Here is a 16,158-nt window from a genome sequence, read left to right as displayed (position 1 = left end):
TTTCAAGCCTATTAATTCCATTCGAGCATTTGAAAACAGCACAATGCGCACCTGTCATTATTGTATGCTTCGCTTAAGGCTTAAAGCCTTTGAAACAATCCCTGCAAGCCTTAGCTTTTACAGTCCACTAATGCTACTGTGTACGAAATTCAGTGGGAGCGGTGTGAGTTTGGTAGTTGGAATTTTTGCCCCCGTTTGACCCACGCATGCGCAGATGCGTTGCACACTTCGCTTATTGTGTATAGATTACGTTGTACTAGTCTAACGTATGCAATCCACTGTTGCCTGTCCCCTGCCCAAGCTGGTTGCTGACTCCCAGATAATACCCATCATATGCTGAGTTCATTAGACAGGATGTGCAACAGAGATATTTGGTTGTTCATGACTGACCTTGACCTGGAAGCTGTTATGCTTTGTAGTGCATCTTAAAGAAGGCTGAGAGACGGTCAATTCAATTCAATTTCAATTTATTTCATTTATATAGCACCAAATCACAGCAAAGCTGCCTCAAGGCGCTTCACACAAGTAAGGTACAAGGTGCTGGTACCTTATCAACCCCTAAAGCAAGCACACAGGCAACAGTGGTAAGGAAAAACTCCCTCTGATCATTTTTAAGAAGAAACCTCAAGCAGACCAGACTCAAAGGGGTGACCCACTGCTTAGGTCATACTAAAAAAAAAAAAAAACATTTTTAACAATACAGAGGAATATCAAATTTTTGAGAATTATTAAGTCCATGCAGACATCCATGACAGTACCAGTTAGTTGGGAAGGGGAAGGGAGGGGGGTGGAGATTGGGTCTTCAGATCCAGATCCAGTCAGATCCATGGTCAGCGTGAGTTTCCTGAGTGCCAATTTCATCCCGCAAGTCCCGCCTCAGTACCACCGAGCATTCTGGGAAATGCAGTTCCTACACTCTTTAACAGCACATAACAAAGCTGTTTGAAGAACTTTAAGGTTAGAGATTATGAGATCATGTGGCCCAAGACATAGGAGGAAGAATCAAATTCTAGTATCCATTACAAACCTCGAGACCATGCAAACAGTATCCAACTGAGCCTCTGGAGTTCAGATTATTCTGGATATATTCTGCGTCTGTCATACAGTCATTTTGCCTAACTTCATTTAGACCCAGACATACAAGCTAAGAGGCCAACTGCTGCATGAAGATGGGTCATACAACAGTACAGTCCACCAAAAAGAACAAGGACAATGTGGTCAGATCATTTCATCACAGATAGAGATTGACTTTGAATTATATTCTTTTAATTTCAGTGTCACACTGTCTGGTGTGGGAGGTTAGCCCTGCGTGGTCCCATTGTGCAAGAACATCAATTTGGTCTGTAATGCGTGTCAATTAATTAACCAATGAAGTTACAACAATCTGTTATAAATAGTGTTAGGTTCTTTTATCACGATGAGTGATCTTCAAAGAACTGGACAGGAAACAGACTTCAAAGTTTAGATGTTGTATTGTAAAGAGTTGTTACACTGACACAGAGAAATCATCTCAGTGCTGGAATCTTTTCACAAGGTCACATGCAAACACCTGGAACCAAGAACCCAGATTTCCACTCTACGCTACCTTTTGTACCTTCAGACTAAGCCACCCCTGTATGGGCAGTCCTTAACCTGGCTTGAATCAGTGTTTATGTGAGATGGTTGCAAAGTGAGGTGAAAAGAGGCGGGCATCTGTTCGCATTGCGTTCGAGGTTATTATGTAAAAATCTTATAGTGTGTTTATGTCTGTAACATAGTGTAGTGTCACGCAATAAGCGTTGCATCATGCTGCTTCTTTTCCAAATAGACATGAATATTTTGGTTTTATCAGTTAGACAGCTGTAAAAGGATCTGATAGTTTTACCAAATACAAGGACATTTTGTGCATCAACTACTTTGAAAAGCAGTTAGGTTACGATCAGATAGTTACATGGACATTTTGGATGTGCGTCAGCCATTTCGTGTTATGCATCATGGAACACTCTTACAATAGCATAACAACTGGAGTTGCAATTGATGAAGTGCACCTACAGCAGTGCCAAACATCCAGATCAGCATGGTGAAGTGAAGGCTAGTCCACCATGTTCTTGCATCATGTGTTAGCTGGTGCTATTACACTTCCTCACATCTCCTCCTTGTATCTGCCATCTTGTATTCCCTTGGCTTTTTCCAGTTGCTGGGGTCCTCAGTGCTGAAACACCTGCATGCTGTATCACACTCAGAGAATCAAGCTTTATATATCTCACCTGACATTTCCTCACAGTGCAAGTAGCATGCCAAGTCTGAATTTATTTAAATCACTGTTCATTTACCACAGTCATTCCAGTGGTACCAAGGATTCACCTGAGACATTACATACCAAAGACATCCAATGTATTGTGTCCATTGACCTCCTGACTTCAAGACCTCTCCAGACATCTCTCTACCACAATGGTTGTGCTACCCGAAACATGAATGCCACTGCCAAGATAACTGAATCTCTCAACAACATCAATTCTTTGGCTCCACACAAATACATTTTTTCATGACTGGCTCCAAGAAGTCATTGAAAACCTGTATCCAAGTCTTGATCCACAACAATCGCAAAGCCAGACACTGGGAATCCTCGCTGAGTTTTTCATGTGCTGTAATCAGAATATCCATTGATTCTGCAAAGATCACAGCACTGTTTGCAAAGACAAAGTTGGTAAACCATTCCTTAGTGAAAAAGACACTAACGTTGCTGGACTCCATGATATTAAACAAGACATAGTCCATGAAAACACTCAGGACGTCCCCACAGAACAGCCCAAACAAACTGAATCAAGCACTTTTTGAAAACCGATGTTGGCTGCAAATAAGTGTAATGTTTCAACCCACATTGGGCTCAAATTCTCAGTCAGCAGCATGGGAGGCGGGCATTCTAACTACAAGACTACTGCACATTACACAGCATCTTCTGCTGGCCACTGTTACATAAGCACTGCCATTATTTATTCATTCATTTTCTGCCACATATCTGGTCTGGGTGATGGCAGTAGCTTGCCTGAGTCTTCCCTGGGGTCTCCTCCTAGTTAGACGTGCCTGGAATTCCTCCCTTGGGACACGACCAGGGCGCATCCTCGCCACATGCCCGAGCCACCTCAGCTGGCTCCTTTCGATGTTATGAAGCAGCAGCTCTACTAAAACAAGTAATTGCATGGGAAAAAGAAGTTAACAAATGACTTATTGGATGTGAAACCAAACTGTTCTGATCATTCAGCAGCAAGTAGGCGGTAATGAATCTTATTGACAGTGATGTTTGCAAGCATCTCATCCAGTAAAGAAATACGCCTACAGTTGTTGCAATCCAGGTGACGCCACTTTCCTTTCCGGGAAGGAACAGCAAGTCTTAACTTCCAGTGTGCTGGGAAGATTGCTTGCAATGCCAGGAGAACAGCATGTCCACTCACCACTCAAAAGTACAGCCCAATCCAACCCCCCTCCACTATTTCAGCAGACTGGCAGATCATCCACCCAAACCCTGGCACAAGAAATGTCTAACATCCTGGAAAGAGTTGAAAGAGGATCTTATGCAACTGCTCATAGTGGCCAGCCAGACAGGACAGCATGGCAAAGTCCTCTGTCACTGGCCATGACTGCAGTTGGACAGGTTGTAGATTTGCAAGTTAAAGGTCACGATACCACAGATGGTGTGTCACCTGCTCAAAGGTTCCTCCAAGAAATGCCTCCTTTTCTAATCTCAGTGGTATCACAGCCTGCTTTCTCAGCTCCTTATATAGGCTGAAAATGCGACCAAGCTTTGCGTTACAACTCCTCTGGATAATAATTAAAGTGCATTCTGAGATGAAACACCTCCTCTTATGAACACTGGCGACACCAGTGCTATTCATGGCAACTTGCGGGGAACTCCCACATTCCTTTGGGATTATTTGTTGTGTAGATATTTGAAGTGCTTGACCCAGAATGTGTATAAAACTCCCACATTTCTCAAAGGAGAGAAGTGTCACCAACTAAAATAAAATAAAAGTTTTCAGGGTGAGCCTGTAGACTATGATGTAAACCCTGGAAAGTCAACAAAGTCACACATGACTTTTGCTTTTGTGCATTGGTCCACTTAAAACAGTTGCAGTGTGACAGGAAATTGACATAAATGAAAAAAGTAGGACTGTAACATTTTGCTTCTTGATCAGGACCCAATAAATTAACTATTAAGAGCGGTGCAAAACTCGCTCTATGGTAGAGGGAGTCCAAAACAGGAGTGCCCAATTTTGAGTCCACAGTGAAACAGCAAATGTCAAACACTTCCTGGATTGACAGACGAGATCCCATGGAATTTCGCAGGAACTAAGTGGCAAGTCCACAGTGAAACAGGAAGTGCCAAATTTGGAGCCCACTGTGAAACAGGCAATGTCTAATGTTAAACACTTCCTGGCATGGGCGGAGCTAGAGCAGAGGCCAGGGTTGCACTGAACTCCCCTGAAATCTGATTGGACACAGATGTCACAGCACCGCACGTCTGGTTGAAAAGAGCTGCATTTTGAAATCAGTGAGTCACATTGACTGCTAGGTTCAGCCTATCCAGTAGTTGGTGCTGTGTACCAAAGTTCTAATCCACCTTAGTAGAAGAAGAAAAAGATTTGAACTGAAAACATTGTTAGAAAACATGGACTAATAATGACACCAAAGTTATATTGGTGCGTAAACAACCATATTTTATGCCAGAAATGAGGTCCAGGTTGTTAAAACGGCATTTCTCCTTTAATTTGGGTTGTCTTATGTATGCATTTGTCTCCAGTGATTTTTTTTAAAAAGCAGGCAGCTGTTGATTAAATAACCTCTTAATTTTGCTGTCTGAAGGACTTAAATAACCTCTTTATTTTGCTCTCTGAGTGACACCAGGATGATGCATTTCACTTAAAAATACACAGGCCACGGAGTGTTTCTCAACTGTACTCAAAAGTATTGGAACACTTGGTATTTCACACATTTGAATTTGTTTATGCAATTTCAAATACAAATAAATACATAAATCTAAAATTATCTTCCTTAAACTCAAACTGAAAGCAAATCTCTACAACTTCATATAAATTAATTAAAAATATAAAATCTAGCTTCCTGATGAAGTGGTGTAGAGGAGGATTTTCTTAAAAAGAAGACCTGAACGTTCAGCTACAATTTGCCAGAACATACATCTGAGATGCAAGCCTAGATTTTATGTTTTGGTGAAAGAAACGTTTGTATTTCTTTCTTTCTTTCCCTGACTTGTCTGAAGAAAACTGGCAATAACACTGATTATTATTTACAGGTAGTATCAGGTTTTAGAGATTTGCTTTCAGCTTGAGTTTGAGGAAGATAATTTTAGAAATTTTTATTCTTTATATTTTTGTATTTCTTGTATTTGAAATGGCATAAACAAATTAAAATGTGTGAAATACCAAGTGTTCCAATACTTTTGGAGGGCACAGTATCATAACCTTATGATGAGTGCAAAACGAGTGTGGTATTATTACTGTTTTGTTTAAGAATGTTTAATTTTCACTGTTACTGCACTTTGTGTGAAATCAATTATATCATATATCATACTGATATGGCAATATTGACGTACAATTATTTTGCCATACTGTATAGCCCTACTGTCAATGAGCTGAAAACTTTGAATATTAATTTACATCTACATTTAAAAAAAATGCTTAAAGTGGCAGGGGGTTACAAGGGCTGTAATTAGGGGGTCTGTTATTTTGTGATTACATAACAGTGCTTATGACCTAAAATTTGAATAAAATCTTCACACAAGGTGCTCTTCCTTCTCTCTGTGTCTTTCTTAGCACACATGTGACTTTGAAGTTGCATGAAGGTGGAAATGAGCTTGTTTGTCTGTAGGTCTGGTAGCTGTCAAGGCTCAATCTCATGACCTGAAACATGAAGCTGACACAGAAGTTCCACAACTTGCAGTTCCTTGAACTGCCACTTGACGCTGGCTCCAAAAGTGAGCCACCTCCACAGACCTCCATGTTAAAATGCCAAACTTTAGAGTAGAAATAAATATGTTTACAGCCAAGTACACAAAATAGTTTTTGGTTTCTGTAACTAGTTTCTCTGTTCATGACAACTATGCGGGAATGAATTTACATGTAACTTAGCAGTGTTGCCAAAGTAACTTTGAAAATTTACTTCATTAGTTACTTTTTTAGTTGCTTTATACAGTTACTTTATACAGTTACTTCATTAGCAGCTTTATGCAATTACTTCATTAGAAGCTGCCGAAAGCTTGCAACTAATAACTAATGTAACTAGTAATCTAACTTGGTTACTCTTAAGATTGAGTAATAAGCAAAGTAACTAATCAGCAAAGTAACTAATATCTACTTTTCTGAGTACTCAATCTTAAAAAATAACCAAGTTAGATTATGAGTTACTTTATTAGTTCAGCAGCTGCCGACAAGTTGTCCACGGCTCCTAATGAAGTATCTAAGTAACTAAAATATAACTGTATAAAGTAACTAATAAAGTAACTTTTCAAAGTTACTTTGGCAAGACTGCTTATCACTTTCATCTATTGTAAGCCATAAAGTTATGAATAATTAATACTGCGGTTGCCGAGACCAGAGCCCCATTAGCTGAGGCTGACATGGTTGGTACTTACTGTGGATTCAACCATATTGTCCTTTCTGAGCATTTTAGTATAGATATCTGAGGCAATATAACTTGCTTTGTGGTTAATTGTACTAACAGACCATCTAAGAAGTCTGTGCACCAGTATTTCTGTTGAGTGAAATTTTAATTTGAATATTAGCTGCGTTAGCACTAATTACTCGGTATCTAGAGCTTGGTGAGGTTATCTCCACTGTAACTGAAGCAATGCGCAGGTCACAATTTAAAAAAAAAATGGTAAATGGACTGCAATTACATAGCACTTATATGACCAAAGTGCTTTACAATGAAGTCTCATATTCACCCATTCACACAGCATTGTCAGGGTGCTGCCATGCAAGGTGTTCAGTACACAGTCATGTTAAAATCCAACGGAGGTGCAGTACATGTCTACACTCTTTGGCTTGGCGTTCATGTCTGGCGTGCGCTGTGGATGAGAAAAAGAATAATTCACGCATGCATGAAGGTTCTCACTTCACCTCTCCAACAAATGACACCTTGCCTGGTGCATTTGTTTTTGGCGTGATTAAAATAATATCAGATACTTTTTGGATGCAGCTTGTATATACAGTCTATGCTTGTTTGTTATCATTGGTTAACTGTCGCGACTTGTGACATCATGCTGACTCAAAAATGTGATGACTGTAAGTGTTTTATAGTGTTTTTACTATAAATCTATGCAGGCTGATATTTTATATTTGTTTTGTTGGCAAGAGTTGGATTTGTTTATTTTGGAGGCCAGTGTGGTTGTTTGTCACATCAGCTCATCGTCTACATATACTTTTACCTCACTATTTCTCCCAGTCTCATCTCTCCTCCGCTTGTACCCGTTTGTCCCACTCTGTATTAGACGTCGGAGAGCATTGTTCTGCTTTTGGCTTTTCTGTGTCCCGTTGACATCTCCTGAGTGAAAGTGTCATGTTCCACTAAAAGTTTGCCAGTTTATATATTCAGAAACAACCAACGTTTCATTTTTCATGCAGACATTTAAAAATGCAAAAGTACTGAGCGCTGCCTTTATTCTCAGACTCAAGGAAAAAAAACAAGCCTCAATAATGGATGAGAGAAAGGTTTGCTAAGAAAAGAGAGGCAGTGAACTGAGGGGAAGAGAGAGAGAGAAGGGGGATGGAGGCGAAGATTTCATCTTTCACAGATATTGTGAAAGATGGAGACAGAATTCACGAGGCAGCGGGAGCAGGTTGTTAGAAGGTTTGTGTGCATGTTTGTACTGTATGTTGGAGGTGATCCGACCTGGTGAAGCTGGTCTTTTGTCCGTGGGTACGCACAGCTGGCTGGTTCTTGGTGCTCTGACATTTTTCAGTCACGCACAGCAAACACAGTGTGGCCTGTCTCAGTCACAACACCAAACATCCAAAACACACAAAAACACACAGAACTCTCATCACAATGTTGCCTCCGGCCACACGTCTGCCACAATGACAGATCAGTCACTGGTGACGAGAGTGTGGCCAAAAAATGTTAAACTCATTTGAATTCCCCACTTTCAGCATTTCAACCATTTCAGGACAGCTATTGTGTTTGTTTGTTTGTTTGTTTGTTTGTTTGTTTGTTTGTTTGTTTGTTTGTTTGTTTGTTTGTTTTTTGGATGATGACAGCACAAATGTTCTCATCACAGATTTGGTATTTCTCACACAGTGAATGCATGTGCTGTAGGCTTCATTAGAACCTGGACTGCGTCAAACACTACCCGTCATTCATTCATTTCATTTCCTTTCATTTCATTTATTTGTTTTTTGACAAGGACAATGCAGTCAAAGCAGTATCTGCAACTGATGTGATGCACAAAGAGTTTATAGCTTCAGATTCAGGTCTGGGCTCTGGCAAGGTCGCTCATTCACAGAGTTGTCCTGAAGCCACTCCTTTGATATCTTAAGAATAAGAAAGAACTGCATTAATCCCAAAGGAAGTTATTTAATAATATTTTTTATTAAATTATATTATATTATCAGTTGTGTGCTTAGGGTCACTGTCCTGCTGAAAGATGAACAGTTGCCCCAGTCTGAGGTCAAGAGTGCTCTGGAGCAGGTTTTCATCCAGGATGTATCTGTACGTTGCTGCATTCATCTTTTTCTCAATCCTGACTGCCACTGAAAAACATCCCCACAGCATGATGCTGCCACCACCATGCTTCACTGTAGGGATGGTGCTTGGTTTTCTCCAAACATGACAGCTGATATTCACACCAATGAGTTCAGTCTTTGTCTCATCAGACCACAGAATTTTGTTTCTCATGGTCTGAGAGTCCTTCAGGTGCCTTCTGACAAACTCCAGGTGGGCTGCCATGTGCCTTTTATTAAGGAGTGTCTTCCATCTGGTCATTCTACCATACAAGCCTGATTGGTGGATTGCTGCGGAGATGGTTGTCCTTCTGGAAAGTTCTCCTCTCTCCACAGAGGAATGCTGGAGCTCTAACAGAGTGATCATCAGGTTCTTTGTCACCTCCCTGACAAAGGCCCTTCTCCCCCAATCGCTCAGTTTAGATGGGCAGCCAGCTCTAGGAAAAGTCCTGGTGGATCCAAACTTCTTCCATTTACAGATGATGGAGGCCACTGTGCTCATTGGGACCCTCCAAGCAGCAGAAACATTTCTGTACCCTTCCCCAGATTTGTGCCTCCAGATAATCCTGTCTCAGAGGTCTACAGACAATTCCTTTGACTTCATGCTTGGTTTGTGCTCTGACATGCACTGTCAACTGTGGGACCTTATATGTAGACAGGTGCGTGCCTTTCCAAATCATGTCCAATCAACTGAATTTGCACCAGGTGGACTCCAATTAAGTTGTAGAAACATCTCAAGGATGATCAGTGGAAACAGGATGCCCCTGAGCTCAGTTTTGACAAAGGCTGTGAATACTTATGCACTCGTGATTTCTTAGTTTTTTCTAATAAATTTGCAAAAATCTCCAAAAAAAAAAAAACCCTTTTCACATTGTCATTATGGGGTATTGTGTGTACAACTTGAGAAAAACAATTGCTTTCATCAATGTAGGAATAAGTCTGTACCATAACAAAATGTGGACAAAGTGATTTCTGAGTTCCAAGTCAAAAAAGCCCAGCAAACAGTTCTACATGGTCACAACATTGTCACATCATCATTTTTTAGTCATGATGATGTTAGAAACTGAGGTTGCCACAACATCATTGTGTAGACTCCCAGTTATTTTGCTACAATGTTAAACATCACCATAGGTATCATGTTCATGCCATTCTGAACTATTACTTCTCATTCTGGGTCAATATGGAGCAGTGGTTAGACTGGAGTGATGCGTGGCATAGAAAATCTATCATAACACTGAATGTGAGTGAACATGACTCTTTCCAGCATACACAAGTGTTAAAGTGTTGAACAAAACCTACCAAACCCTTTCCAGTAAAATACTGGTTCCACTTAGTCATTGGAGATGACGGAATTTTGTTGTGCTAACCTCAGTTTCTAATATCATTTCTAAAAATGATGCTGTGACAATGTTGTGACCATGTAGAATTTTTCGACTTAGACGTCAGAAGCATACATCAAATAAAGCTGCAGTAAAACATCATACTCTCCCCACTGACTCACTCTGGAAAACCAAGTACAAAGATAACAGCAGCTAATGTGACTATTGACAATTGGGAGAGCAGTGTGAGTGCTGTCTTGCCTTGTGCAGCCACCAGAGATCCTGTTGGGAACAATTTCAGATAAAATACTGTATATAGTAAAATGTTTGTGTGATGTTTGTCCAGATTTCATCAAGAGTTCTTTCTAATAAGATTTGTGGTGGCTTGTTTTGGGGGTTAATTTTTCTGAAATGCATAAAATGTTTGGAAATTTAAAAAATACGCCCACTTCCTGACCACAATTTTGCACACTTCCAGATGTCTTGCACAGTAGCAGGATTCTAATGTACAGCAGCAGGGGTGCCAAAAAAGAGAGAATAAGGAGAAGGATTCTAGGCGCCCATGATTGACAGGGGCCAAGAAAGGCCCCAATACAATTATAACACTGACAAAATAATATGGGAGGGGTGGCCCAGTAAGATTTCTTTTCATGGGGCCCCTATACGGTAGGTCCTATTCTGGAATATTACCAATTGTATAATACACCGAATACTAATACAAGAATATATAGCGTTGCAGTGTTGCTTGACCCTCAAACAACATTCTGGAAAACTGAGTTTCATTGTGTCACAGCGTCTTGTTGCTGTATTTTAACCAAGTCGAGCAAAGTCAAATCTGTGAGCATGTGCTGGTGCTGCATGGTAACTCACTCCATCCCCACGTCTTGAAAATAACCATCTATCTATGTGTTTACCCATGTGGGCTAAAATCTTAAATTGTCTCAAGAAAAGACTAATATTGATCATACTGGCCATATAAAACAGTTATTCCTTTACTTGAATACTGCTCAATAAAATCAATGGTGGTGACACAGAAATCCTTTTTTATGATTTAAAATGATTTTAAAAAACAGCTTTAACATTTGAATGATGTGAAAGGGGAACAAAGCAAATTCATATATTTGTGATGTAAAAATAGACACTTTGCTGGTTCACTTGATAAATGAGTTGAAGCATTAATAAATTACACTGGTCAGCACAGTTTTTCTTGCATGGAGTTTTTCCTACTATCACTGATGATGTGTCCAAGAATTTGCATTATGAGATGTATGTAACCACCATGTCATTCTGGCGAGGCCAGTGACAGCCAGGAATAGACTGGTTGACGACCATGAACAGAGTGGTGACAGCTTGGAGAGACAGCAGACAGCACGGAAAGATGGCAACCGGGGAAGGAAGGGCCAGCAACCCGACCTGCATCTTCTGAGAGGAAGAACCCAAATCCAGCTACGAAAAGTCCCAAAGAAGCATACCCCCAGGGGAGCCCGAGAGGGGGGGAGAATGAGCACCCCAAACGGACGGACAACCAGGCAACGACCTATGCAAACGGACAAGTGACAACGAATGCCGTATGTGTATGCGGCAAGAGCTGCAAAAACCCATGGGGTCTGAAGATCCACCAGACCAAGATGGGATGTCTGGAGAATGTACAGCTAGAGCAGCACTCAAGGAACAGCCTCAGAGAGACACAGGGGGAACCAGGCCGGGGATTACCCCATAGCACCCAGAACCCCTGTGCTCCAGAAGACCTTGGTGAGACGCAGGAGGAGCTGGGCCAGGAGTCACCCCACAGAGCCCAGAACCTCCAAGCTCATGAAGTCCAAGCTTCACGCATTCCACAACATCATCGGTGGGTTAAGTGGCCTCCAGCCAGCAAAGGGAGTGAGTGGCGGAAATTTGATGATGACGTTGATGGCATCCTGGAAGCTACCATGAGGGGAGGGGCAGACAGGAAAATCCAAACAATGGCACCCGTGATCATCAGTATCGCCACGGAAAGGTTTGGGTTAGCAGAAAAGAGGGTCACTACAAACCAGTACTCCAAGAACCGCAGGGCAGAAAAGATCTCACAGCTATGCCAGGAACTACAACTCTTGAAGAGGCAGTTTAAGGGAGTAAGCGAGGACAAGAAGTCAGGATTGGTAGAACTTCGAGGTATCCTTAGGAAGAAGCTGCTAACCCTCTGGCGAGCAGAATGGCACAGGAGGCGGGCCAGAGAGAGAGCCAAGAGACGCGCTGCCTTTCTGGCAAACCCTTTTGGGTGTGCCAAACAGCTGCTAGGTCAAAAACGTAGCAGCCACCTCACATGCTCAAAGGAGGAGGTAGACTCATATCTCCATAATACGTACAGCGATGCAGCCTGGGAGGAGGACCTGGGTGAATGCAGAGGCCTGATTAATCCACCTGCTCCGACTACTGCCCTTAACATCAAAACACCTAGTTGGAAAGAAATCCAAACTGTTGTCAAGGCTGCCAGATCCAGCTCAGCACCTGGACCCAATGGGGTACCTTACCTGGTGTATAAAAGGTTCCCCAAGCTCCTGCAGCACCTGTGGAGGATCCTGAGGGTTATCTGGAGGAGGGGTAAGGTGGCCCAACAGTGGAGATCCGCAGAAGGGGTTTGGGTTCCAAAGGAGGAGAGGTCAACCACCATTGAGCAGTTTAGAACCATCTCACTGCTTAACATCGAGGGGAAGATATTTTTCAGTATCCTCTCCCATCGGCTGTCAGTCTTCCTCCTGAAGAATCAGTACATCGACACCTCAGTGCAAAAGGGAGGGATCCCAGGGGTTCCAGGATGCCTTGAACACAGTGGAGTGGTAACACAACTGATCAGAGAGGCCCGAGAAAGGAAAGGAGACCTGGTGGTACTATGGCTGGACCTAGCCAATGCGTATGGCTCCATACCTCACAAGCTAGTGGAGGCGGCATTGGAGAGGCACCATGTCCCGAGCAACATCAAAGTCCTCATTATGGATTATTATAACAGCTTTAACCTGAGGTTCACTTCCGGCACAGTTACATCAGAGTATCATCCGCTGGAGAAAGGGATCATCATGGGATGTACTATTTCGGTGATACTCTTTGCCCTGGCCATGAACATGCTAGCCAAGTCTGCCGAGCCAGAATGCAGAGGCCCCCAAACCAAGTCCGGAATCCATCAGCCTCCCATCAGGGCATTCATGGATGACCTGACAGTAACAACAGCATCAGTCCCTGGATGCAGATGGATTCTCCAAGGTTTGGAGAGACTAACCACCTGGGCTCGGATGCGCTTTAAGCCAGAAAAATCCAGGTCACTGGTCCTGAAGAGAGGGAAGGTGATTGACCGGTTCCACTTCCCTCTAGGAGGTACCCGTATACCATCAGTCACAGAGAAACCTGTGAAGAGCCTTGGAAAAACCTTTGACTGCTCCCTAAAGGATGCCGCCTCCATCAGGGCAACCAATGAACAATTGGAGAGTTGGCTGACAACAGCTGACAAGTCAGGTCTTCTGGGCAAATTCAAGGTGTGGTTATACCAGCATGGCAGCCTGCCTAGAATACTGTGGCCACTGCTCGTATACGGGTTTCCCATCTCTACTGTGGAAGGGTTTGAGAGGAGGATCAGCAGCCACCTGCGACATTGGTTGGGCTTACCTCGAAGCCTGAGCAGCATCGCCCTCTACGGTAATTAGACCAAGCTGACGCTCCCTATCAACAGCCTTACTGAGGAGTTTAGGGTTACCAGAGCAAGGGAGGTGCTCCAATACAGGGATTCCAAGGATCTGAAAGTATCCCAAGCAGGCATTGAGGTGAGGACTGGCAGAAAGTGGAAGGCACAGGAGGCTGTGGACCAGGCAGAAGCACAGCTGTGTCACAAAGAGCTTGTGGAATCTGCGGCAATTGGCTGGGCAGGCCTGGGAACCATTCCAACAATCCACTACAACAAACTTGAGGGCAAGGAAAGGCAGGACCTGGTTCAACGCGAAGTGAGAGCTGGGGTTGAGGAGCAGCGTGCAAGCCAGATGGTGGGATTGAGACAACAGGGCGCATGGATCAGATGGGAGGGAGCCATAGAGAGGAAGATCTCGTGGCTGGAGTTGTGGAAGGCAGAACCCTACCGCATTAAATTCTTAATCCAGTCAGTCTATGATGTCCTACCCAGCCCGTCAAACCTTTTCACTTGGGGCAAGGCTGATACCTCAGCATGCCCCTTGTGTCAGGGAAGAGGAACTCTGGAGCACATCCTCAGCAGCTGCCCTAAAGCACTGGGGGATGGTCGCTATCGCTGGCGCCATGACCAGGTGCTGAAAGCAGTTGCTAAGTCCATCAATACTGCCATAGACCAGAGCAAGAGCTTGAAACCATTAAGGCGGGAAATCTCATTTGTGCGAGCTGGAGAACAACCACCCGCCCGACCGAAGGCCTAGACAGGCCTCCTGGGAGCAGCAAAGGACTGGCAGTTAAGGGTGGACCTGGGGAAACAGCTTTTTTTTTCCTGAAAACATCATGGAAACCAGCCTTAGACCAGACATCGTCCTGTTCTCAGAGTCATCCAAGCAGGTCATTATGCTGGAGCTTACAGTGCCCTGGGAGGAGAGAATGGAGGAAGCCAGTGAGAGGAAGAGGGAGAAGTACGCTGAGCTGGTGGAGGAGTGCCGCAGACGTGGGTGGCATGCGAGGTGCCTTCCCGTCGAAGTTGGAGGAAGGGGCTTTGCAGGAAAGTCACTCTGCAAGGCCTACAGCCTCCTGGGCATCACCGGAGCACGCAAGAGAAAGGCCATCACTGCAGCATCCGAGGCTGCAGAGAGAGCCTCACGGTGGCTGTGGATCAGGAGGGACAAGCAGTGGGCAATGGCTTCTTGGACACAGGCCGGGAATTGATCACTCCCGGTCGGGTCGCCTGGGTGAGGGGGTCTGAAGTTGAAAGACCCGAAACCCCCATGACCCCAGGTACTATCACTGATGATGTGTCCAAGAATTTGCATTATGAGATGTATGTAACCACCTTCAACGGATTTTTGGTAATTTTGGGGCGCTGAATCCAAATCTTGTTACTTTTTGCCAATCACATCACGTTTTTGAGATATGAAAACATGTTTCTCGTATCAAGCATTGAAGCAAAAGCTGCAGTTTTGCACACCTCTTCAGCGCCATGAATGATATTGTGGCTCATGTTCGCATTTCATGAACCATGAACCTGCTTTTGAAGCTGCTTTTGTGTGTGAATAGTGGTATCAAACTTGTGAGTGAATGAGCAACTTTTGCGGAATCAATCAATAGGGAACATGCAGATTGCAGAAACTGTGATGTGATATAAGAAATCTGAGTTCAGATTTGGATACAGCACCCCAAAATGATCCTAAATCAGTTCTTAAAGTCCTTTCAAGAAATGTTTTTTTTTTATTATTGTTGTTGTTGACCAGTGTTGACCACTGCTGTTGAACATCTGATAGATTACATGTCTAATCATTAAAACAGTAATATGCACCAATAAAATCAGTGAATTAAAAAAGCTGTAGCATTCAAAACCTGCAAAAAATTATCTCTTTGAGTACAGCAAAGGGAAAAAGTCAAAAATAATGCTGCAAAAAGAAGAAACATAGTTATTACATAGTAATTTGCTGCAATGGGGTAGAGAGCGTATAAGGTGTGCATTGTGCAAACACAGTTGTCATGACTGTTAATGTAAAGAGTTGTGCTACTGATCACCAAGGCCGCTCTCAGTGTGCCATCTAGTGGTATTCCAGTGTTAGAAAAACTTTTATTGCATGCAAGATTGCAAGTTTCTCCCCAAATCTACCTGCAAAATATTGTCTAAAATGTTTGTGCCTTTTAAAAAACTATTGCACTCCATTTTACAGAATGTAGCCGTTTGATATAGGCATCATGAGTACACTTTTTCTAGGCTAACTAGGCTATATTTTATATTTCCAAGATATCCAAAGCTGAACAAGAGTCTCTGGGGGTTTCCAATGATAATCCGGCATCAGTGAAGATGCAAAACTAATACAACCCAAGTCCTCTTCCAAAACATGCACATGCACACTTGTTCAAATATTCATAAATGCACTCACAATCACACATGCACAGCCCAGCTGCACCTCACAGGCACACACACACACACACACACACACACACACACA

At 43.0% G+C, this 16,158-nt stretch overlaps 1 pseudogene; it reads left to right on the top strand.

Moving 5' to 3' along the window:
• The first annotated feature begins 11,470 nt into the window (after positions 1–11,470).
• On the top strand, positions 11,471–14,896 carry LOC117515091 (annotated as a pseudogene).
• The last annotated feature ends 1,262 nt before the right edge of the window (positions 14,897–16,158 follow it).

Source organism: Thalassophryne amazonica, chromosome 8 (assembly GCF_902500255.1).
Source record: "Thalassophryne amazonica chromosome 8, fThaAma1.1, whole genome shotgun sequence".
Classification (NCBI taxonomy): domain Eukaryota; kingdom Metazoa; phylum Chordata; class Actinopteri; order Batrachoidiformes; family Batrachoididae; genus Thalassophryne; species Thalassophryne amazonica.
This window is presented reverse-complemented; position numbering and strand designations above follow the sequence as displayed.